The following is a 23,925-nucleotide window of genomic DNA, read 5'->3' as shown; positions in this document are numbered from 1 at the left end:
ATCTGTAAAATTTATTCAGTTGATTTTTTAAAAACAGATTGTCCTCAGCCCCCAAGATTTGGGATAGTTCATTAAGCAAAAAGGGCTAACACTATGCTGCTTTTAAATTACTCTCTATTTACTTTGTACAAGACGTTTCACAGAAAATTTTGCATGTTATCTTGCATGAGATGAGACAAAAAAATCAGAGATTATAGGAAGTTAACTTGCTCATTATCAAATGGCTAGTAGATGGAAGAAACAGAATTATTGTATATAAAGTTTCAAAAATAAAAGGTCAAATGAGATTTTAGTGCTGATAAGGAGCAGAAGCTACTTTTGGCTTTAGACATAATAGTGGATTAACAGGACAGTTGGCTTTTTTTATAACTGAATCATAGTCATATCACAGAACTGAGAGAAAAGCACTAGAATTCAAAGTACTGGAGCAAAATCCATGAGAAGCCCATAGAAAATTCTTGGGGAAATATAAGGTGATTACAATCTGGTGTTGAAGAAGACCCTTAGGTGTTGAAGAAGACCCTTAGACACCAAGGAGATCAAACCAGTCAATTCTAAAGGAAATCAACTTTGAATATTCACTGGAAGGAGTGATGCTGAAGCTGAAGTCCCAGTACTTTGGCCACCTGATGCAAAGAGCTGACTCTTTGGAAAAGACCCTGATCCTGGGAAATATTGAGGGCAAGAGGAGAAGGGCGTGACAATGGATGAGGTTGTTGGATGGCATCACTGACTCAATGGACAGGAGTTTGAGCAAACTCTGAGAGATAGTGAAGGACAGGGAAGCCTGGTGTGCCACAGTCCCTGGGGTCACAAAGAGTTGGACATGAGTTAGAGACTGAACAACAACAACAATGGGAAGGAAAGCTCAGCATGGGATAGAAGAGCATGCTCCAGTAGGACAAGGGAGAGAAATTTTGATCCATTGCCCAGTGGATCATTGAAGGCTCTTTTGTAATGTAAAACAGACATGTAGCAGCTCTAGTTAAGGGCTTCAAGGGTCAGCGGGGTGACTGGCTGTGGTGAGGAGCAGGTAACAATGATGCAGACAGAGTATTGAGTCTCTGTGTTCCCTACTCTCTCTCCTTCTAAAAGAACAAACAAACAAACAACAACAAAAAAACACAGTTTTTCTATAGTACTGTATTAATTTATACTCATGCTTTACTTATGATCCTATCTACCCTAGAACTAGCATTAGATCCTACAAGCTAAAGGGCTCCCTCCCCACAAGACTTCCCTCATGCTCCTCCAGATGTCAATCACAAACCCCAGATTGTCACTTGTGCATTTGAATGACCAGCTATGAAACAAGGGTTCCCTTAACAGCAACAGCCTACTCAGGTTCGATAATTTGTTTGAATGGCTCACAAAACTCAGGAAAACAGATTACATTCTAGATTACTGATTTATTATACAAGGATACAACTCAGAAACAGTCAGATGTAAGAGGTGCATAAGGCAAGGTTTTGTAGGAAGAGGCATGGTGATTTCATTGCCTACTCAAGGTGGCCTCAGCACTTCCACATGTTCTCCAACCCAAAAGCTCTCTGAACTTTGGTTACAGTATGTGGGGAGGCTTCATTATGTAGGAATGAGTGACTAAATCATTTGCCATTGGTGAGTGAACTCAATTTCCATACCCTCCCCCTTCTCCCATAGGTCAAAGAATGGGGCTGAATGTTCTAGCCTTCTGATCACTGGTTGGTTCTTCAGACAACCAGTCCCCAACTTCCAAGAGTCATCTCATTAAGATAAACTCAGGTGTGGCTAAAAAGGGGTTTGTTATGAATAACAGAAGACATTCCTTTCTCTTTTATCAGTCTTTTCATTCAGGAAATTCCAAGAATTTTAAGAGCTTGTGCAAAGAAGGATGAAGACTGAATATGTATTTCTTATTATATATCATAATATCACATCTTTAGGACTGAACAATTACAACACAGAGAGAAAAAGATCTTCCAGGGGAGATTTTTGAGGAGTTTATGTGGCATCTCTAACAACCTAGAGATTATGTCAGGGTCACCTGGTGAAGGTACAAAGAGTGAATTAGCTCCTTCCCCCAACTCCCCAGGAATAGTACTAGCAAGAGTCTGGGCCACAGCTCCTCACTTTGGGTACATCACCAAGGGAAAATGAACTCAGAAGTAAAAATATCTAGGTAATGGGAGTCCAGTCCATTTGAAAGAACACCACTGAAATTGAAACAGGAGGGAAGAGAGCTTGAATAACCTTTGAAAGACTGTCAGAGCCATAGGACATGAAAAAAACCTGGTTAGAACCAACTGGTTCCAAAATGGCAGAAAACTCAACTTCCAATAGACCTTGAGCCTCTTTATTTGCTTAGTGTAATACATTAGCTTGACAGTTCTGAGGTCAACCATGAAAGGTCAAAAAGTGGGTGGTGGCCCAGTTCCTGGAAATCCTTGCCCTTTCCCCCAAATAATTGGAATAATCTTCCCACTCATTAGCTTATGGAATTACCCAGTCCATAAAATTTAACTATGGCATATCTCAAACTTCTCTTTTGCCTTCTGAGATGGCCCAGATGCTGTCTATGGAGTGTGTTTCTCTTGAAATAAATGTACTTCTTACTTATCACTTCATCTCCAAATTTTTTCACAATGAAGTAAGAACCTTAAAATTCACTGACCAAAAAATGACCTTTGCTAGAGGAAACAGAATTGATGTAAAACATGGACTAAGGCTTTATTTATTTAATTTTGGTAGTACCATGCAGTTTGTGAGATCTTAGTTCCCTGATAAGGGATTGAACCCAGGCCACAGAAATGAAAAGTGCAGAGTCATAACCACTGGACTGCCAGGTAAATGGAGTATGCTTTTTTCAAAAAAAAAAAAAATTAATTTTTTAAATTGGAGGATAATTACTTTACAATATTGTGATGATTTTTGCCATACATTGATATGAATCAGCCATGGGTGCACATGTGTCCCGCATTCTGACCCCCCCACCCACCTCCCTCCCCACCCCATCCCTCTGGGTTGTTGCAGAGCACCAGTTTTGAGTGCCCTGCTTCATGCATTGAATTTGTACTGGTCATCTATTTTACATATAGTAATATACATATTTCAATGCTATTCTCTCAAGTCATCCCACCTTCACCTTCTCCCACTTAGTCCAAAAGTCTGGTCTTTACATCTGTGTCTCTTTTGCTGTCTTGCATATAGTGTCATCATTACCATCTTTCTAAATTCCATATACATGCATTAATATATTGTATTTGTGTTTCTCTTTCTGACTTACTTCACTTTGTATAATAGATTCCAGTTTCATCCACCTCATTAGAACTAACTCAAATGCATTCCCTTTTATAGCTGAATAATATTCCATTGTGTATATGTACCACAACTTCCTTATCCATTCATCTGCCAATGGACACCTGGGTTGCTTTCATGTTTTGGCTATTGTAAACAGTGCTGCAATGAACATTGGGGTACATGTGTCTCTTTCATTTCTGGTTTCCTCAGTGTGTATGCCCAGCAGTGTGATTGTTGGGTTTTATGGCAGTTCTATTTCCAGTTTTTTAAGGAATCTCCACACTGTTCTACATAGTGGGTGTATCAGTTTGAATTCCCACCAACAGTGTAAGAGGGTTCCCTTTTTTCTACACCCTCTCCAGCATATATTGTCTGTAGACTTTTGATGGTGGTGATTCTGACCAGCATGAGATGATACTTCATTGTGATTTTGATTTTCGTATCTCTAATAATGAGTAATGTTGAGTATCTTTTCATGTTTTTATTAGCCATCTGTATGTCTTCTTTGGAGAAATGTCTGTTTAGTTCTTTGGCCCCCTTTGGGCCAAAGATTGGGTTGTTTGTTTTTCTGGTATTGAGCTGTATGAACTGCTTGTATATTTTGGAGATTTATTCTTTGTCAGTTGTTTTGTTTGCTATTATTTTCTCCCATTCTGAAGGCTGCCTTTTCACCTTGCTTATAGTTTCCTTCATTGTGTAAAAGCTTTTAAGTTTAATTTTGTCCCATCTGTTTATTTTTGTTTTTATTTCCCTTACTCTGGGAGGTGAGTCATAGAGGATCTTGCTGAGATTTCTGTTAGAGAGTGTTCTGCCTATGTTTTCCTCTAAGAGTTTTATAGTTTATGGACTTACACTTAGCTCTTTAATCCATTTTGAGTTTATTTTTGTTTATGGTGTTAGAAAGTGTTTTAGTTTAACTCTTTCAGATGTGGTTGACCAGTTTTCCCAGCACTACTTGTTAAAGAGATTGCCTTTTCTCCATTGTATATTTTTGCCTCCTTTGTAAAAGATAAGGTGTCCATAGGGTGTGGGTTTATCTCTGGGCTTTATATTTTGTTCCACTAATCTATACTTCTGTCTTTGTGCCAGTACCCTGATGTGCCAGTATCTTGACACTTTGTGCCAGTACCTTGATGACTGTAGCTTTGTAGTATAGTCTGAAGTCAGGAAGGTTGATTCCTTCAGTTCCATTCTTCTGTCTCAAGATTGCTTTGGCTATTCAAGGTTTTTTGTGTTTCCTTATAAGTTGTGAAATTATTTGTTCTAGTTTTGTGAAAAATATCATGGGTAGCTTGCTAGGTACTGCATTGAATTTATAGATTGCTTTAGGTAGTATACTCATTTTCACTATATTGATTCTTCCAATCCACGAACATGGTGTATTTCCCCATCGATTTGCATCATCTTTGATTTCTTTCATCAGTGTTTTATAGTTTGCTATATATAGGTCTTTTGTTTTTTTAGGTAAATTTATTCCTAAGTATTTTATTATTTTCATTGCAATGGTGAATGGGATTTTTTCCTTAATTTCTCTTTCTGTTTTTTCATTGTTAGTGTATAGGAATGTAAGGGATTTCTGTGTATTAATTTTATATCTCGCAACTTTATTATATTCATTGATTTGCTCTAGTAATTTTCTGGTGGTATCTAATTTAGGGTTTTCTATGTAGAGAATCATGTCATCTGCAAACAGTGAGAATTTTACTTCTTTTCCAATCTGGATACCTTTTATTTCTTTTCTTCTCTGACTGTTGTGGCTAGGACTTCCAAAACTATGTTGAATAGTAGTGATGAGACTGGGCATCCTTGCCTTTTTCCTGATTTTAGAGGAAATGCTTTCATTTTTTCACCATTGAGGATAATGTTTGCTGTGGGTTTGTCATATATGGCTTTTATTATGTTGAAGTATGTTCCTTCTATGCCTGCTTTCTGGAGAATTTTTTATCATAAATGGGTGTTGAATTTTGTCAAAGGCTTTCTTTGCATCTTGTGGGGTAATCTTGTGGTTTTTATCTTCAATTTGTTAATATGGTTGATAAAATCAATTGATTTGCAAATATTGAAGAATTCTTGCATCCCTGGAATAAAACCCACTTGGTCATTATGTATGGTCTTTTTAATATGTTGTTGGATTCTGTTTTCTAGAATTTTGTTGAGGGTTTTTGCATCTATGTTCATCAGTGATATTGGCCTGTAGTTTTTTTTCTGTGTGTGGCATCTTTGTTTGGTTTTGGTATCAGGGTGACGGTGGCCTCATAGAATGAGTTTGGGAGTATTCCTTCCTCTGCAATTTTTTGGAAGAGTTTGAGTAGGACAGGTGTTAGCTCTTCTCTAATATTTCTGTAGAATTCACATGTGAAGCCATCTGGTCCTGGAATTTTGTTTGTTGGAAGATTTTTTATTATGGCTTTGATTTCTGTGCTTGTGATTGATCTGTTCAGATTTTCTATTTCTCCCTGGTTCATTTTTGGAAGGTTACATTTTTCTAAGAATTTGTCCATTTCTTTCAAGTTGTCCTTTCTATAGGCATATAATTGCTCATAGTAGTCTCTTATGATCTTGTATATTTCTGTGTTGACTGTTGTGATTTCTCCATTTTCATTTCTAATTATTGATTTGATTCTTCTAGCTTTTTTAAACTGATGGGTCTGGCTAATGGTTTGTCTGTTTTGTCTATCTTCTCAAATAACTAACTTTTAGCTTTGTTGATCTTTCTATAGCTTCCTTCATTTCTTTTTCATTTATTTCTGCTCTGATTTTTATGATTTATTTTCTTCTACTAACTTTGGGAGTTGTTTTGTTCTTTTTTTTCTAGTTGCTTTAGGTGTAAAATTAGGTTGGCTATTTGATGTTTCACTTGTTTCTTGAGGTAGGCCTGTGCTATGAACCTCCCTCTTAAAACTGCTTTTACTGAATCCCATAGGTTTTGGGTTGTCATGTTTTCATTATCATTTGTTTCTATGCATATTTTGATTTCCTTTTTGATTTCTTTCATGATCTATTGGTTATTCAGAAGCGTGTTGTTTAGTCTCCAGATGTTTGTGTTTTTTATAGATTTTTCCCAAGAGTTATTATCTAATCTTACTGCATTGTGATCAGAAAAGATGCTTGAAATGTGCCCTTGAGGAAAAGGTGAAATCCATTGTTTCGGGGTTAAATGCCCTCTAGAAATCAATTAGGTCTAACTGGCCCATTGTATCATTTAAAGCTTCTGTTTCCTTGCTAATTTTCTCTTTGGTTGATCTATCCATAGGCATGCTGCTGCTGCTACTAAGTCACTTCAGTCGTGTACGACTCTATGTGACCCCATAGACGGCAGCCCACCAGGCTCCCCCGTCCCTGGGATTCTCCAAGCAAGAACACTGCAGTGGGTTGCCATTTCCTTCTCCAATGCATGAAAGTGAAAAGTGAAAGGGAAGTCACTCAGTCATGTCTGACTCTTCACGACCCCATGGACTGCAGCCTTCCAGGCTCCTCCATCCATGGGATTTGCCAGGCAAGAGTACTGGAGTGAGGTGCTATTGCCTTCTCCATCCATAGGCATGAATAGGGTATTAATGTCCTCCTCTATTATTGTGTTACTGTTTATTTCCCCTTCCATACTTGTTAGTATGCCTTATGTATTGAGGCACTCCTATGTTGGGTGCATATATATTTATAATACTTTTTCTTCTTGGATTGATCCCTTGGTCATTATGTAGTGTCCCTCTTTGTCTCTTATTATGGTGTTTATTTCAATCTATTTTATCTGATATGATTATTGCTACTCCTATTTCTTCTGGTCTTCATTTGCATGAAATATCTTTTTCCAGCCCCTCACTTTCAGTCTATATGTGTCCCTAGATTTGAGGTAAGTCTCTTGTAGATAGCATATATAGGGGTTTTGTTTTGTATACAATTGGCCAGTCTTTGTCCTTTGGTTGGAGCATTTAACCCATTTACATTTAAGGTAGTTACTGATAAGTACAATCCCATTACCTTTTACTTTGTTGTTTTGGATTAGTTTTTATAAACCTTTTCTCTGTTTCCTGTCTAGAGAAGATCCATTAGCATTTGTTGAACAGCTGGTTTGGTGATGCTGAATTCTCTCAGCTCTTGCTTTTCTGTAAAGCTTTTGATTTCTCCTTCATATCTGAATTAGATCCTTGCTGGGTAGAGTAATCTTGATTGTAGGTTTTTCTCTTTCATCACTTTAAGTATATTCTGCCATTCCCTTCTGGCCTGAAGAGTTTCTATTGAAAAATGAGCTGTTACCCTTATGGGGATCCCCTTGTGTGTTATTTGTTGCTTTTCCCTTGCTGCTTTTAATATTTTCTCCTTGTGTTTAATTTTTGTTAGTTTGATTAATATGTGTCTTGGGATGTTTTGCCTTGGGTTTATCCTGTTTGGAACTCTTTGGGTTTCTTGGACTTGGATGGGTATTTCCTTCCCCATTTTAGGGAAGTTTTTGACTGTTATCTCCTCAAGTACTTTCTCATACTCTTTTTTTTTTGTCTTCTTCTTCTGGGACAACTATGATTCAAATGCTGGGACATTTAATATTATCCCAGAATTCTCTGAGGTTGTCCTCATTGTTTTTTTAATCTTTTTTATTTTTTCTCTTTGCTTCATTTATTTCCACCATCCCATCTCCCACCTCACTTATCCTCTTTTCTGTCTCAGTTTTTCTACTGTTGGTTCTCTCCAGAGTGTTTTTAATCTTAGTTATCGAATTGTTCATTATTGATTGACTCTTCTTTATTTATTCTAGGTCCTTGTTAATCATTTCTTACTCTTCTCAATCCTTGTTTCTAATCTATTTATTTATAACTACATCTTGTTTTCTAGGTTTTGGATCATCTTTACTATCATTATTTTGAATTCTTTTTCAGGTAGACTTCCTATCTCCTACTGTTTTGTTTGGTTTGGTGGATTTTTATCATGTTCCTTCACCTGCTGGATATTTCTCTGTCTTTTCATTTTGTTCAGCTTGCTGTGTTTGGAGTGCCCTTTCTTCAAGCTGGAAGGTTGTGATTCCTTTTATTTGTGGATTCTTCTCCCTGTGGGTGGGGCTGGACCAGTGGCTTGTCAATGTTTCTTGGTTGGGGGAACTTGTGTCTGTGTTCTGGTGGGTGGAGCTGTATCTCTTCTCTCTGGAGTGCAATGAAGTGTCCAGTCGTTTGTTTTGGGGTTTCTGCTGGACTTGGTATGGCCATGGGCAGCCCATCTTTCAATATTCTTATTTTGCTGGAGAATTAGCATGGTGTATCTTGCACTGGAACTTGCTGTCTCTTGGGTGGAGCTTGGTTTCAGTATACGTATGGATACTTTTGGGTGGGCTCTTGTCTATTAATGTTCCCTGGAGTCAGAAGTCTCTGATGTTCTGAAGTTCTGGAGTTAAGCCTCCTGCATCTGTGTTTTAGTCCCCCTCTTACAGTAGCTTCAAGACTTCTCCAACCATACATCACAGAAGATAAAACCCCTAGGTTAATGGTGAAACAACTCTCCACAGCCAGGAACACTCAGAGAGATTCATAGAGTTATATCGAGATGAGAAGAGGGAGGAGGAAGATAGAGATGACCAGGGGGAAAAAAGGGAGAGTCAAAATGGGAAAGATAAATCAAGTTCTTAATCAAATCCCTAAGTGAAAATGGATACTGAAGATTAGATGGATACTGAAGGTACAAAATTGCTAACAAATATTAAAAAGCAAAGACTAAAAGCCTAGAATACAGGTTAGATGCTCAAAAATTCAATATAAAAAGTATAAAACAAAATTGATCACAAAAATTTAAAAATATATATGGAATTTGTTTTAAAATATAGGGTTTTTTTTTTCTTAGTTAACAGTAAGCTATAAAAATGAAAGATAAAGGAGTAATAAAGAACTAAAATTTTAAAAAACTAAAAAGTGATAACAGTAAATATGCACCTAGGAATTTCTCTGGAGCTCTTGTGGGCAATGTGGGGCCAGTTCAGTGTCAGATTATCCCTTTTTCTAGCTTGTACTTGTTCTCAAGGTCTATAGTTGCAAGTCAATGCACAGTCTCAGCATTTACTGCAGGGTTTTAAACTGTTGCACCTGTCACTTCCATGGCAGTTCCCTCTTCTTTTTGTTTATTTTGGCGTCCTCTGTTTGCAAGTCTCTTCGGTGTCTAATTTCCACCCTGACATGATGGGGCGAAAGGGACCATTTATCCATGGTCATGTGTTCAGCTGTTTGTGGAAAGGGAGGGACACTGCAAACACATACCACTGGCATGTGTGAGGAGTGCTTATATTGGATGGACCACACTGGGTTTGCCACAGCTCAAGGTTGCATGTACTTCCTGGGTCCACACTGCTCAGGCTCCAGGGTGTTCCATGAGGGCACTATCCCAAGTGAGCCCTGCGTTTTGTGCACTTTCCGGGCCTAAACTGCACAGGTTCTTGGGTGTTCCATGCGGGCACAGACCCAGATGGGCTGTGTATTTTGAGCCCTTCACAGGTCCAAGCCACTGAGGCAACTGGATGCTTGGCGAGTGGACTGTCCCAGGTGGGCTGTGCATCTTATTCACCTCCCCAGTCCCAGCCTCTTGGTTTCTCGGGTGCACCATGAGCACAGTCCCAGGTGTGCCATATGTTTCCTCTGGGGAGCTGATCTCAGGCTGTGACACTCTTGTCTGATGTGAACCATCAGGATCCCAGGAAGACGTGGTTAACAACTGGCAGCCTGCTCACAGTTTGGTGTGAAATGCGGTCTCTGGGGCTGACATTGCAGTGGCCCTTTGACTTCCAGCTCTGGCTGTGGCACACCTGCCTCTCTGCTTCCAGGGATAGAGGGCCCTAAATGGCAGCCAGCTTTCTCTCCTTTGGTATTCACTAGGGTACAATCCTTTGGTCTCTGCATGCGCCAGGGGTCACTGTGCAGCGTTAGAGACTTTAGTGAGAAATGTCCTTTTTTTTTTTTTTTTTCCTCTCTGGCAATCCCACAGCTTGGGTTGCTATGTCAGATTAGCGACCTCAGACTATCCTCAGGGCATTCAAGCCTGTTCCTTACCCTAAAGACGGATGATGCAATCCATACCTCCCTGCCCAGCCCCCACTTGCTGCTGGCAGATGTGGGCATCTGAGCTGCTTCTCCACTGGTAGTTGTGGTTAGGCGCATATTCTGTGGGTTTTTTTTTTTTTTCTTCTGGCTTTGTTGCCCTCTGAGATTTCAAGGCTCCCCATAGACACTCCTGTGAGGGGGTTTCCTATTGTGTGGAAACACCTCCTCTATCACTACTCCCTCCCCAGGATGGGTCTCTGCCCCTAATTCCTTTGTCTCTGTTTTTATATTTTATATTTTGTCCTACCTTCTTTTGAAGAGATTGAGCTGCCTTTCTGGGTGTCTGGTGTCCTCTGCCAGCATTCAGAAGTTGTTTTGTGGAAGTTGCTCCACATTCAAATGATCTTTTGATGAATTTATGGGGAGAAAGTGGTCTCCCTGTCCTATTCCTGTGCCATCTTGGGACTGCACCCACCTGGAGCAAGGCTTTAAAATCAGCTTAATAAATATTCTCAAAAAATAGGAGATGACATTGGCAATATGGAGCAGGGACAAAACACAGCCAAGAAGACCCAAGTAGATATCCCAGCACTAAAGAGAAAAACCACAAGCCCTAAATGGCACATCTTATGCTAAAACCCATCATATTAAATCAAGATTTAATACCTGGCCTACTTGCAGTTTCAACCTGCACCAGAAATGTAATGTTAACCAACATGTTTGGGCTTTTTTGGTCAGCATCAATGAAGTAATCCACTACATGGGTCCTTTCCATCCCTCAGAGGAAGAAGAGGCATCTGCAGGGTAAAACCATCACCAAATTCCTTCCTGACAAAAAGAAAATGTTCTGGCCTAAAAGTAATCCTTTTTTCCCTTTTGCTAATAGCTCCCCTGCCCCACCCTTCTTCCTATGAAACCTTTCATTTGTACAACCACTTATAGATATTAGTGCCCTTCTAGTTGCTAGATAGGAAGCTGCCTAATTTCATGAATCACTTAATTATATCTTCAAATTTACTCAGTTGAATTTTACCTTTTAATATTGAGTATAAAAATATAATAGTTGAAAACTGGATTCAATAGACATGAAGTTCAGTTCAGTTTAGTCACTCAGTAATGACCAACTCTTTGCAATCCCATGGACTGTAGCATGCCAGGCTTCCTTGTCCATCACCAACTCCTGGAGCTTGCTCAAACTTAGGTTCATCAAGTTGGTGATGCCATCCAACCATCTCATCCTTTGTCATCCCCTTCTCCTGCTTTCAATCTTTCCCAGCATCAGGGTCTTTTCCAGTGAGTCAGTTCTTCACATCAGGTGGCCAGAGTACTGGAACTTCAGCTTCAGCATCAGTCCTTCCAATGAATATTCAGGACTGATTTCTTTAGGATTGACTGGTTTGATCTCCTTGTTGTCCAAGGGACTCTCAGGAGTCTTCTCCAACACCACAGTTCAAAAGCATCAATTCTTCAACACTCAGCTTTCTTTATGGTCCAACTCTCATATCCATACATGACTACTGAAAAAACAATAGCTTTGACTATATGGACCTTTGTTGGCAAAGTAATGTCTCTGCTTTTAATATGCTGTCTAGGTTGGTCATAGCTTTTCTTCCAAGGAGCATACAACTTTTAATTTCATGGCTGCACTCACCATCTGCAGAGATTTTGGAGCCAAGAAAAATAAAGTTTGTCACTGTTTCCCCATCTATTTGCCATGAGGTGATGGGACCAGATGCCATAATCTTTGTTTTTTGAATGTTGAGTTTTAGGGCAGCTTTTTCACTCTCCTCTTTCAGTTTCATCAAGAGGCTCTTTAGTTCCTCTTTTCTTTCTGCCATTAGGGTGGTGTCATCTGCATATCTGAGGTTATTTATATTTCTCTGGACAATCTTTATTCCAGCTTGTGCTTAATCCAGCCTGGTATTTCACATGTTGTACTCTGCATAGTGAAAAAGTTGGCTTAAAGCTCAACATTCAGAAAACGAAGATCATGGCATCTGGTCCCATCACTTCATGGGAAATAGATGGGGAAACAGTGGAAACAGTGGCTGACTTTATTTTGGGGGGATCCAAAATCACCACAGATATTGATTGCAGCCATGAAATTAAAAGACGCTTACTCCTTGGAAGGAAAGTTATGACCAACCTAGATAGCATATTCAAAAGCAGAGACATTACTTTGCCAACAAAGGTCCATCTAGTCAAGGCTGTGGTTTTTCCAGTGGTCATGTATGGATGTGAGAGTTGGACTGTGAAGAAAGCTGAGCACTGAAGAATTGATGCTTTTGAACTATGGTGTTGGAGAAGACTCTTGAGAGGCTCTTGGACTGCAAGGAGGTCCAGCCAGTCCATCCTAAAGGAGATCAGTCCTGGGTGTTCTTTGGAAGGACTGATGCTAAAGCTGAAACACCAATACTTTGGCCACCTCATGTGAAAATTTGACTCATTGGAAAAGACCCTGATGCTGGGAGGGATTGGGGGCAGGAGGAGAAGGGACAATAGAGGATGAGATGGCTGGATGGCATCACTGACTCGATGGATGTGAGTTTGAATAAACTCCGGGAGTTGGTGATGGACAGGGAGGCCTGGCGTGCTGCGTTCATGGGGTCGCAAAGAGTTGGACATGACTGAGTGACTGAACTGACTGACTGACTGACTGATTCTGCATGTAAGTTAATAAGCAGGGTGACAATATACAGCCTTGATGTACTTCTTTCCCAATTTGTAACAAGTCCATTGTTTCATGTCCGGTTCTAGCTGTTGCTTCTTGACCTGCATGCAGATTTCTCAGGAGGCAGGTAAAGGGATCTGGTATTCCCATCTCTTTAAGACATGGCATTAGGCAGAAGGAATACAGACAATAATTACTAATCTGGGATGTCAGCTCAAGAAATTCTCCTAGAAGCATAGAGTTAAGGCTCTGGGTCTACTCTAGTTTGTACCAAATCCAGGAGTATTTGGTTGAGATAGATTTCTGGGCCCAAAATAGAGTCACTCCTACTCAAGGTGGAAGGTGCATATCAACACACTGAAACGTAGGTAACTTTCACATCCTTGTAAACACTCCACTTGTTGAGAAACTCAGTATATCTAGTCAATTGAAAGTAGTTGTCTCTCAGTCTAGCAAATCCCCAAATGCCAAGCCAACTCTGGGCTCTGTACTTATTTCTTTGTTCTTCATTTTCCCAAAAATGATTTTTGTTGGAGTATAGTTGCTTTACAATGTTCTGTTGGTTTCTACTGTACAGCAAAGTGAATCAGCCATGCTGGAGAAGGAAATGGTAACCCACTCCAGTATTCTTGCCTGGTGAATTCCATGGACAGAGGAGCCTGGCAGGTTGCGGTCCATACAATACATCTTGCTGCTATATGTATACGTATATCCTCTCTTTTTTGGATATGTATACATATAATCCCCCCTTTTTGCATTTCCTTCTCATTTAGATCACCACAGAACATTGAGTAGAGTTCCCCAAGATATACAGTAGGTTCTCATTAGTTGCCTGTGTTGTACATAGTATCAACAGTGTATATATGTCAATATCAATCTCCCAAATCATCCCATCCTTACTTTTCCATTTTGGTGACAGCATATTTGTTCTCTATGTCTGTGTCTTTATTTATGCTTTGCAAAGGAGATCACCTATACCATTTTTCTAGATTCCACACATATGTGTTAATATATGATATTTGTTTTTCTCTTTCTTTTAAAAAATTCATTTATTTTAATTAGAGGCTAATTACTTTACATTATTGTGGTGGTTTTTGCCATACATTCACATGAATCAGCCATGGGAGTATATGTGTTCCCCATCCTGAACCCCCTCCCATCTCCCCCACCCATCCCATCCCTCAGGATCATCCCAGTACACCAGCTTTGAGCACCCTGTCTCTTGTATCAAACCTGGACTGGTGATCTATTTCACATATGATAACATACATGTTTCAATGCTATTCTCCCAAATCATCCCACCTTCACCTTCTCCCACAGAGTCCAAAAGTCTGTTCTTTACATCTGTGTCTCTTTTGCTGTCTCTCATATAGGGTCATCGTTACCATCTTTCTAAATTCCATATATATGCATTAATATACTGTATTGGTGTTTTTCTTTCTGACTTAATTCATTCTGTGTAATAGACTCCAGTTTCAACCACCTCATTAGAACTTATTCAAATGCATTCTTTTTAATAGCTGAGTATGGGCTCGATAAAGGACAAAAATGATGGACCTAACAGAAGCAGAAGATATTAAGAAGAGGTGGCAAGAATACACAGAAGAACTGTATAAAAAAGATCTTCATGACCCAGATAATCACGATGGTGTGATCACTCACCTAGAGCCAGACATCCTGAAATGTGAAGTCAGGTGGGCCTGAGAAAGCATCACTATGAACAAAGCTAGTGGAGGTGATGGAATTCCAGTTGAGCTATTTCAAATCCTGAAAGATGATGCTGTGAAAGTGCTGCACTCAATATGCCAGCAAACTTGGAAAACTCAGCAGTGGCCACAGGACTGGAAAAGGTCAGTTTTTATTCCAATCCCAAAGAAAGCCAATGCCAAAGAATGCTCAAACTACCGCACAATTGCACTCATCTCACATGCTAGAAAAATAATGCTCAAAATTCTCCAAGCCAGGCTTCAGCAATACGTGAATTGTGAACTTCCAGCTGTTCAAGCTGGTTTTATAAAAGGCAGAGGAACCAGAGACCAAATTGCCAACATCTTCTGGATCATCGAAAAATCAAGAGAGTTCCAGAAAAACATTTATTTCTGCTTTATTGACTATGCCAAAGCCTTTGACTGTGTGGATCACAATAAACTGTGGAAAATTCTGAAAGAGATGGGAATACCAGACCACCTGACCTGCCTCTTGAGAAGACTATATGCAGGTCAGGAGGCAACAGTTAGAACTGGACATGGAACAGACTGGTTCCAAATAGGAAAAGGAGTTCATCAAGGCTGTATATTGTCACCCTGCTTTTTTAACTTATATGCAGAGTACATCATGAGAAATGCTGGGCTGGAAGAAGCACAAGCTGGAATCAAGGTTGCCGGGAGAAATATCAATAACCTCAGATATGCAGATGACACCACCCTTATGGCAGAAAGTGAAGAGGAACTCAAAAGCCTCTTGATGAAAGTGAAAGAGGAGAGTGAAAAACTCTTAAAACTTTTGGCTTAAAACTCAACATTAAGAAAACGAAGATCATGGCATCTGGTCCCATCACTTCATGAGAAATAGATGGGGAAACAGTAGAAACAGTGTCAGACTTCATTTTTTGGGGCTTCAAAATCACTGCAGATGGTGACTGCAGCCATGAAATTAAAAGACGCTTACTCCTTGGAAGGAAAGTTATGACCTGCCTAGATAGTATATTCAAAAGCAGAGACATTACTTTGCCAACAGGGGTCCGTCTAGTCAAGGCTATGGTTTTTCCCGTGGTCATGTATGGATGTGAGAGGTAGACTGTGAAGAAAGCTGAGCATTGAAGAATTGATGCTTTTGAAGTGTGGTGTTGGAGAAGACTCTTGAGAGTCCATTGGACTGCAAGGAGATCCAACCGGTCCATTCTGAAGGAGATCAGCCCTGGGATTTCTTTGGAAAGAATGATGCTAAAGCTGAAACTCCAGTACTTGGGCCACCTCATGCGAAGAGTTGACTCAATGGAAAAGACTCTGATGCTGGGAGGGATTGGGGGCAGGAGGAGAAGGGGACGACAGAGGATGAGATGGCTGGATGGCATCATTGACTCGATGGACGTGAGTCTGAGTGAACTCTGGAGCTGGTGATGGACAGGGAGGCCTGGTGTTTATTAATTTTCTGTTTGGATAATCTGTCTATTGGTGTGAGTAGTGTCTTAAAGTCCCCCATTATTATTGTGTTACTGTCAATATACCATTTAATAGTCGTTAGCATTTACCTTATGTATTGAGGTGCTCCTATGTTGGGTGTGTGTGTGTTGTGTGTATTAATAATTGTTATGTTTTCTTCTTGGATTGATCCCTTGATCAGAATGTAGTGTCCTTCCTTGTCTCTTGTTACAGTCTTTATTTTAAAGTCTATTTTTCCTTATATGAGTATTGCTACTCCCACTTTTTTGATTTCCATTTACATGCTATATTTCTTTCCAGCCTTTCACTTTCAGTTTGTATGTGTATCTAGGTCTGAGGTAGGTCTCTTATAGCCAGCATATATAGGGGTCCTGTTTTGTATCCATTCAGACAATTTGTGTCTTTTAGTTGGAGCATTTAATCCATTTACATTTAAGGAAATTATTGATATGTATTCAGTGATGGCTCAGATGGTAAAGAATCTGCTGGCAATGCAGAAGACTGGGGTTTGATCCCTATGCAGGAGGATCCCCTGGATAAGGGTATGGCTACCCACTCCAGTATTCTTTCCTGGAGAATTCTATGGACAGAGGAACCTGGTTGGCAACAGATAATGTGATTGCAAAGAGTCAGACATAACTGAGAGATGAACACACACACATGATCTTATTGTTATTTATTTTATTGTTTTGTGTTTGTTTTTTAAAGCTTTTTCTTTCCTTTGAATTCCCTGTCTAGAGAAGTTTAAGTGTTTATTGTAACACTGGTTTACTGGTGCTGAGTTCTGTTAATTTTTGCTTATCTGTAAAGCTTTTGATTTCACTCTTGAATCTGGATAAGATCTTTGCTGGATAGAATATTCTTGGGTATAGGTTTTTTTCCTTTTTATCACTTTAAGTATATCCTGCCACTCCGTTCTGGCCTGAATAATTTCTGCTGAAAGATCAGCTATTAGCGTTATGGGGATTCCCTTGTATATTATGTATTGCTTTTTCCTTGCTGCTTTTAATATTTGTTCTCTGTGTTTAATTTTCATTAGTTTGACTAATAAGCATCTTGCTGTGTTTCTTCTTGAGTTTATCCTGTATGGGGTTATCTGGGCTTCCTGGTCTTGGGTGGCTATTTCCTCTCCCATGTTATGAAAGTTTTTGACTGTAATCTCCTCAAATATTTTCTCATATGCTTTCTTTTTTCTCTTCTTCTTCTCTGACCCCTACAATTTGGATGTTGGTTCACTTAGTGTTGTCCTAGAGGTCTCTGAGACTGTTGTCATTTCTTTCATTCTTTTTTCTTTATTTTACTCTGCTTCAGTTATTTCCACCATTATATCTTCCAGCTCACTTATCTGTTCTTCTGCCTCAGTTATTCTGCTATTATTTCTCTCAAGTGTATTTTTAAATTTCAGTTTTTCTATTGTTCATTGCTCATTGTCTGTTCTTTATTTCTTCTGGGTTCTTGTTAAACATTTCTTGTATCTTCTCCCTCCATGCCTCTATTCTATTTATCTGTGTCTCCATATTACTTCTGAGATTTTTGATCATGTTTACTATCATTACTCTGAATTTATTTTCAGGTAGACTTCCTGTTTCCTTTTTCTTTGTTTGGTCTTATGGACTTTTACCATGTTCCTTCATCTGCTGCACATTTCTCTGTCTTTTTGTTTTGTTTGGTTTATTGTATTTGGGGTCTCCTTTGTGCAGGCTGGAAAGTCATAGTTCCTCTTAATTGTGGAGGCTGTCAGGTGGACTTGGAGTAGTGCCTTGTGAAAGTTTCATGGTTGGGAGAACTTGTTTCTGTGTTCTGGTGGTAGAGCTGGATCTTGTCTCTCTGAAGGGCAATACCATGTTCAAGTAGTATGTTTTTGGTGTCTTTGGGCTTGTTATGGCTTTGGGCAGCCTGTCTTCTAATTGGCAGGACTGTGTTCATATTTTGTTCTTCCTGGAAGTTTGGTGTGAGGCATCTGACACTGGAGCTCAGTAGCTGTTGGGTAGACTTGGTCCTAGTGTTGAGATGGAGGCCTTTAGGAGAGCTGTCCTCAATTTATGTTCCATAGGGACAAGAGTTCTCTGGTGGTCCACAGTCCTAGACCCAGTTCTCCTACCTCAGTGGTTCATATGTGACCCCTTACTATAGCACCAAGGCTTCAGAGGCCACACTGCACAGAAGACAAAACCACAAGAGTAATGATGACAGCAACGCTCAACAGCTCAGAACACCCAAAGAAACTCACACACTTACAAAGAGAAAAAATGAGGGAAAAAAAGAGGGAGGAAAAAAAGAAAGAAAAAAAAAACAACACAGGAGTCAAAAAAGGAGAGAGCAATCAAGACAATAGATAAACCCATGAGTGAAAATTAATACTAAAAGCTAGACTAGCAAAAAAAGAAAAAATAAAAAACATGTGAAAAATGCAATATGACTATAAAGTACTGTAAAAATAGGAAACTAAAGTAAAATGAGTTTATTTAAAAATAAGATGTTTACAAAGGAAAAAGTAGGTTATAAAAATAAAAATTAAAAGAATAATACAGAAGAAACAACATTAGAACAATCTGAAAAAGATGAAAAGGGGAAAAAATATAGAGTGGTAGTAAGAAGAATGTCTTTCGGATTTCTCTGCTGACCTCTCCACTCATGTGCTCAGTCAATCTGCCTACTCAGAAAATCCTCCAATATTTTAGGGAATGTCTCTGGACCTCTTGTGGGCAGTGTGGTGTCAGCTCAGGCTCAGATCTTGCCTTACTCTTCTTGTACTTGCTGTCAAAATTCACAATTGTTTCCAAAGTCCACAGTCTCAGGCTAACTGCAGGGATTTAATCTGCTCCAACCGAGGCTCAGGAGCAATTTCCCCGTCTCTCCTTTGCTCATATAGCCCCTGGTGCTCACTTTGGGTTTGGCCCTGCTTCTGTTTGTAGGTCACGCTTTGGTAGCAGTTCTCTGCCCAGACATGAGGGGGCAAAAGTAGCAGCTTATTAAGGCTCATTTGCTCAGTTGGGCTGGGGAGAGGGAGAGATAAGGCAGACAGAGTTGGTGTGTGTGAGGAGTACCCACTGCAGCAGAGATCTGTGGGAAGTTGCCACAGTCTGAGGTGGGTCATGGGCCTCCCTAGGGGAGTTGGCACTGGGTTGTGTGTTTGTCAGGGCAGCCAGGGTGCTCAGGATCCCAGGAAGGTGTGGGCAGCATTCCATGCCCAATCACAGCTTTGTGGCAGCTGTGATCCCTGGGGTTGAGATCCTAGTGGCCTCACAGTCAAGTGGCTTGTGTTCCCCCCACTCTGGTTTCACAAACTGCAGTGTGCTTTCTTCTGCCTTTTGCATTCATGCCAGCTTTTTACCTCTGGAGTTGCAGACTGAAGCCGGCTTGTCCCATCTAATGAAAGTTGCTCAGTTGTATCCCACTCTCTGCAAACCCGTGGACTACACAGTCCGCGGAATTCTCCAGGCCAGAATACTGGAGTGGGTAGCTGTTCCCTTCTCCAGGGGATCTTCTCAACCCAGAGATCGAACCCAGGTCTCCTGAATTACAGGTGGATTCTTTACCAGCTGAACCACCACAAAGGTGGGATCTGCATTCTGCCAGAGTGCAGAGTTAGAGCCTTCCAGCTGGCAATGATCTCTTGCCTCCAGGCTTTTCCCTGGGCCCCCTCAGCTATGTCATACTAGCCTCCTCAGAGTATCTTTGCAGCAGTGAATCCTGGTCTTCTCCTTGGGGTCCGACCTCCAAATTCAGAGCCTCAGCACCCAGCCCCAACTCACCTTAAGGCACGTTGGCTGGGAAGTGCTATTCAGCAACAATCTCTGTTGAATTTTCTCCATTTTGCCTACCACATACCTGTTTCTGTGTTTCCCTCTGAAGTTCCAAAGTTCCCCTCTGACTCCACCTGTGAGGAGGTTTCCAAGGGTGCAGAAACTTTTCCTCCTTCATGACTCCCTCCTCAGAGCATAGGTCTCTGTCCTGAAATCCTATGTCTCGTTTTTTTTATCTTTATTTTTTGTCCTATATTATTCTGAGGAGATTGGCTTGCCTTTTTGAGAAGTCTGGAGTCTTTTGTCAGCATTCAGAAGATGTGCCACAGGAGTTGTTCCACAGGCAGTTGAATTTTTGATGTATTTGTAGGAGGGAAGGTGATCTCCCCATCTTATTCCTCTACCATCTTGAAAATCCCCTCTCCTCAGTCTTTAAAGTCTATTTTGTCTGAGTATTTCTACTCCAGCTTTCTTTTGATTTCCATTTGCATTGAATATCTTTTTTCATCCCCTCACTTTCAGTTAGTATGTCTGAAATGTGTCTCTTGTAGACAGCATATATACTTAAAAAAAAAAATCCATTCAGCCAGTCTGAGTCTTTTGGTTGGTGCATTTAATCCATTTAACTTAAGCTAATTATCAATAAGAATGCTCCTATTACCATTTTCTTAATTGTTTTAGGTTTGTTTTTGCAGGTCTTTTTCTTCTGTTGTATTTCCCACCTAGAGAAGTTCCTTTAGCAATTGTTGCAAAGCTGGTTTGGTGGTGTTGAATTCTCTTAGCTTTTATTTATCTGTAAAGCTTTTGGTTTCTCCATCAAATCTGAATAAGATCTTTCCTGGGTAGAGTAATCTTGGTTGTACATTTAAATTTTTTTCTTGTTCCTTATTCTTTATTCTACAAAAGCTTCCTCTCTCCTACTCTATTTCATAGTTTCTGGACTTTAGGAATGGAGACTCCCTGCTTCATGGTGTGTCAAAATTTCTTAAAATCTTTTTCTTTAATATTTTAAAAATAATTTATAGGAGCAAATTCTCTCTCATTTGTATCTCCTCACTATTCCTTAGATAAAAGAAATAGAATGGTATATACTCTCTATTCTGAACCTTGTTTCCCCTTTCAGCAAATATTCCAGAGATTATTTCATAAAATGAGGTCTTCCTCATTTGCTTTTATAGTTGTATAGTACTGTGTAAAATTGTGTGCATGTACTACAGTTTACCCAAATTATTACTTATTGATAGATATTTGAATTCTTCCCAGGCTTTTACTGTAATGAGTAACTTTGTTCAGTACAACTATTTAACAGTAAAAGTACTAAAACAAGAAAAAGTCACAAGAGACATTAGGGCTGAAAAAAAAAAAAGAGATAAAATCAATCTATTTGATGAAATAAAATTCATACTTTATGGCAAGATAAGACAAATTTAAATATAAAAATTTTCCCTGCCTTTTTGGGCCTCTTCCCCCCATCCCCCCGCACCTTTACTGTGTATTATGCATCTTCATTAACCAAACTCCTTAGGAGATAACATTCCTTCTTAATCTTACAGGGGGTCACAACCACCCACTATTCACTTTGTATGTGCAAATTTGGATTGTATAAACTGTCAATATATAATTTGATGTATAACCCTTTGTCTTAAATATATTATAATGGTGCTTTGATCTCTAATGAGCACAGCAGTCCTCAGAGTTTTCTGAAAAAATGCCTCTGGTTATAATCAGGTTGGCTCAAGTAAAATTTTCTATTTTCTTTCTACATTGACTACTGATTAATTTTTTGGTTGACATATTCAACGTGGAATTATATTAGAACTAATATAAATATTTGACAAAATTATTGGATATAAGGTCAACTTACAAAAAAATCAACACTGAAAAAAAAATTGACATTGATCCTCCAGGCCAGTAATAACAAACTTGAAAATAATTAGAATATAAGACTCTGTTGACAATAGCAATAACACTTGCACAAGAGAATGGGAATTAAAATAAGTTGGTACAGACTGAAATAGAAGATTTGAACTAGATATTTATGCAGAGATAGATATATCTTTAAAGTCATGTTGACGTGGTAGAAGAAACTGATGAAATTATGTTAAAAGTACATAAACATATAACATATTCCATGAGGATATGTGCCTGGTTCAGAACATTATATAAAATACACTGTCGTTAGTGACATTGGTGGTCAGACATGAAGGCAAAGAGTGAAGAGATAAAATAGACCAAGAGAGGTATTTCTGCCTGGACTGATGATGATAATGTGTTAAGAGTTAGGATTATATCTAACTTAACTCCTCATCTAAGGTCAAAACAAACCAAACGTCATAAATAGACATCTCTGCAAATCCACAGGGATGAATCTCATGTTATACTGGGCAAGTGAAGATTATATAAATGGATCATTAGAAATCACATGGCATGTTGAGAAGTTGTATGACAAATTTTCCAAGCATATGGTTACTCTATTGAAATAAATTCAACAATTTGCTAAATCAGAGGTCTCTGTGCCTTAACTGAAATGGCAGATGAGATCTCGCTTCTTCCTGAGACATGATCATAAGAAACCAACTGGATTTTTCACATTGGATCCAGTTAGCTAAATGTAGTGGTGACTATCATGTGGTGACTCTCTCTTCCCAGTATTTAAAGTGGAAAGCAACTGTCTGTAATGTTGAGTCTTAGAAATTCATGATTAGATTATTTCTGCCTGGTGGAATATTCCACACAGATACCATCTCCTGTTAATGAAATTTACATCAGGGCCCCTCTGGGTGATGGTGTTTAGAATGTGCATAGTCCTAAAGAAGACTGAATTTCAATTGGCTTAATTCATTTGACCAAAAATGAACTCCAGGCACTGTGGTCAAAACAAAGGCATCCAAGGGAACTGTGCTCTTTTGACTCAATATATTATTTTTAGAACAAGCTTATTAAATGGTCATCCTGTCCAGTTCTCCATCTGATGCTTGATACTACTTAGTAAGTTTCCATTAACTAATCATTTAATTATGATTGAACATATTGTCTAGAAATGTTATTAAGCCAGCAACAGGGATTGCATTACCTGTTTCATTTATCAATATACTTATTAACTCCACAAATGTTTATTGAACACCAACTATGTGCCAAACAGTGGTACAAGGTTGAAAAGACAGACAAATTTCCTACTCCCTGGGTCTTTCTGTCCAGTTATGGAGAGAAATTTAACATACAGATAAAAAAGACTATGTCAATGAATAATTTTAAGATGGAAGTAAAACAGTATGGTGTAATAAATAATGGGACAGGTAGTGGGATGGCTACGGTAAGTGGAGTGAAATGGAAAGACTTTTCTGAAGAGTTAACATTTAAACTAAGATTTGAATAGCAAGAAGGAATCAGTCATGGGACGTTTTAGGAGAAAAGCATTAAAGAATGAGGCAATGATTTAGTGCAGAGACTCAATGGCCAGAATAAGAAAGTCTTGTGCATTGAAGGAAGAAAAAGTCCTTGTTTTGAGGGGCATGTATTTGCTAGTCATTTGTTTTTTCCATTTTGTCAATCATATTATTTATGCAGATTATTTATTTATATTATTTACCTTAAAATGGATATCTTTTCCTTTTCCTATATGTTTTCAGGTGTTCCTGGTACACATTAGAAATTAATTCCTTGTTGGTTTTATATATTGCAAACATTTTCTTTGTTGCTTTGTTGAACAGAAACCCTTAATTTTGATATAGCCAAATTTAATCAACTTTTCTCCTTAGAGTTTTTGCTTGTTAGTTCTTGTTTAAGACATTCTTCACTAAATTTATAAAATATTTTCTAAAAATTTTTTCTTATTTGTTTTTTGGATTTACTTTTCACATATTTAACAATTTAGAATTTACATTAATAATGTGAAGTATAGATCCCTGTTAAATTTTTTTTTTTTCATATCATAAACCTATTGGGAAGGGAGAAACTTCCTTCTCTACCCTTTTTGAGTTCTTGTGGCTGGACTAATAATAAAATTGACACAAGACAAATTAATAGGAGAAAAATAAACAGGTTTTAATTCATGTGCA

General features: G+C 38.9%; 1 long non-coding RNA gene across 1 annotated transcript; it reads right to left on the bottom strand.

The window, feature by feature from the left end:
• Positions 1-16,965: 16,965 nt before the first annotated feature.
• On the bottom strand, positions 16,966-20,183 carry LOC147357372 (uncharacterized). Its single transcript, XR_015142474.1, has 2 exons — positions 19,953-20,183; positions 16,966-19,117 (listed from the first exon to the last, which is right to left on the bottom strand). It is a non-coding gene; the product is annotated as an uncharacterized LOC147357372 (long non-coding RNA).
• Positions 20,184-23,925: the final 3,742 nt, after the last annotated feature.

The sequence above is a fragment of the Bos grunniens genome, chromosome 15 (assembly GCF_055505025.1).
Source record: "Bos grunniens cultivar Pamir isolate PY7600 chromosome 15, Bosgru_T2T1.0, whole genome shotgun sequence".
In the NCBI taxonomy this organism is placed as follows: Eukaryota; Metazoa; Chordata; class Mammalia; order Artiodactyla; family Bovidae; genus Bos; species Bos grunniens.
This window is presented reverse-complemented; position numbering and strand designations above follow the sequence as displayed.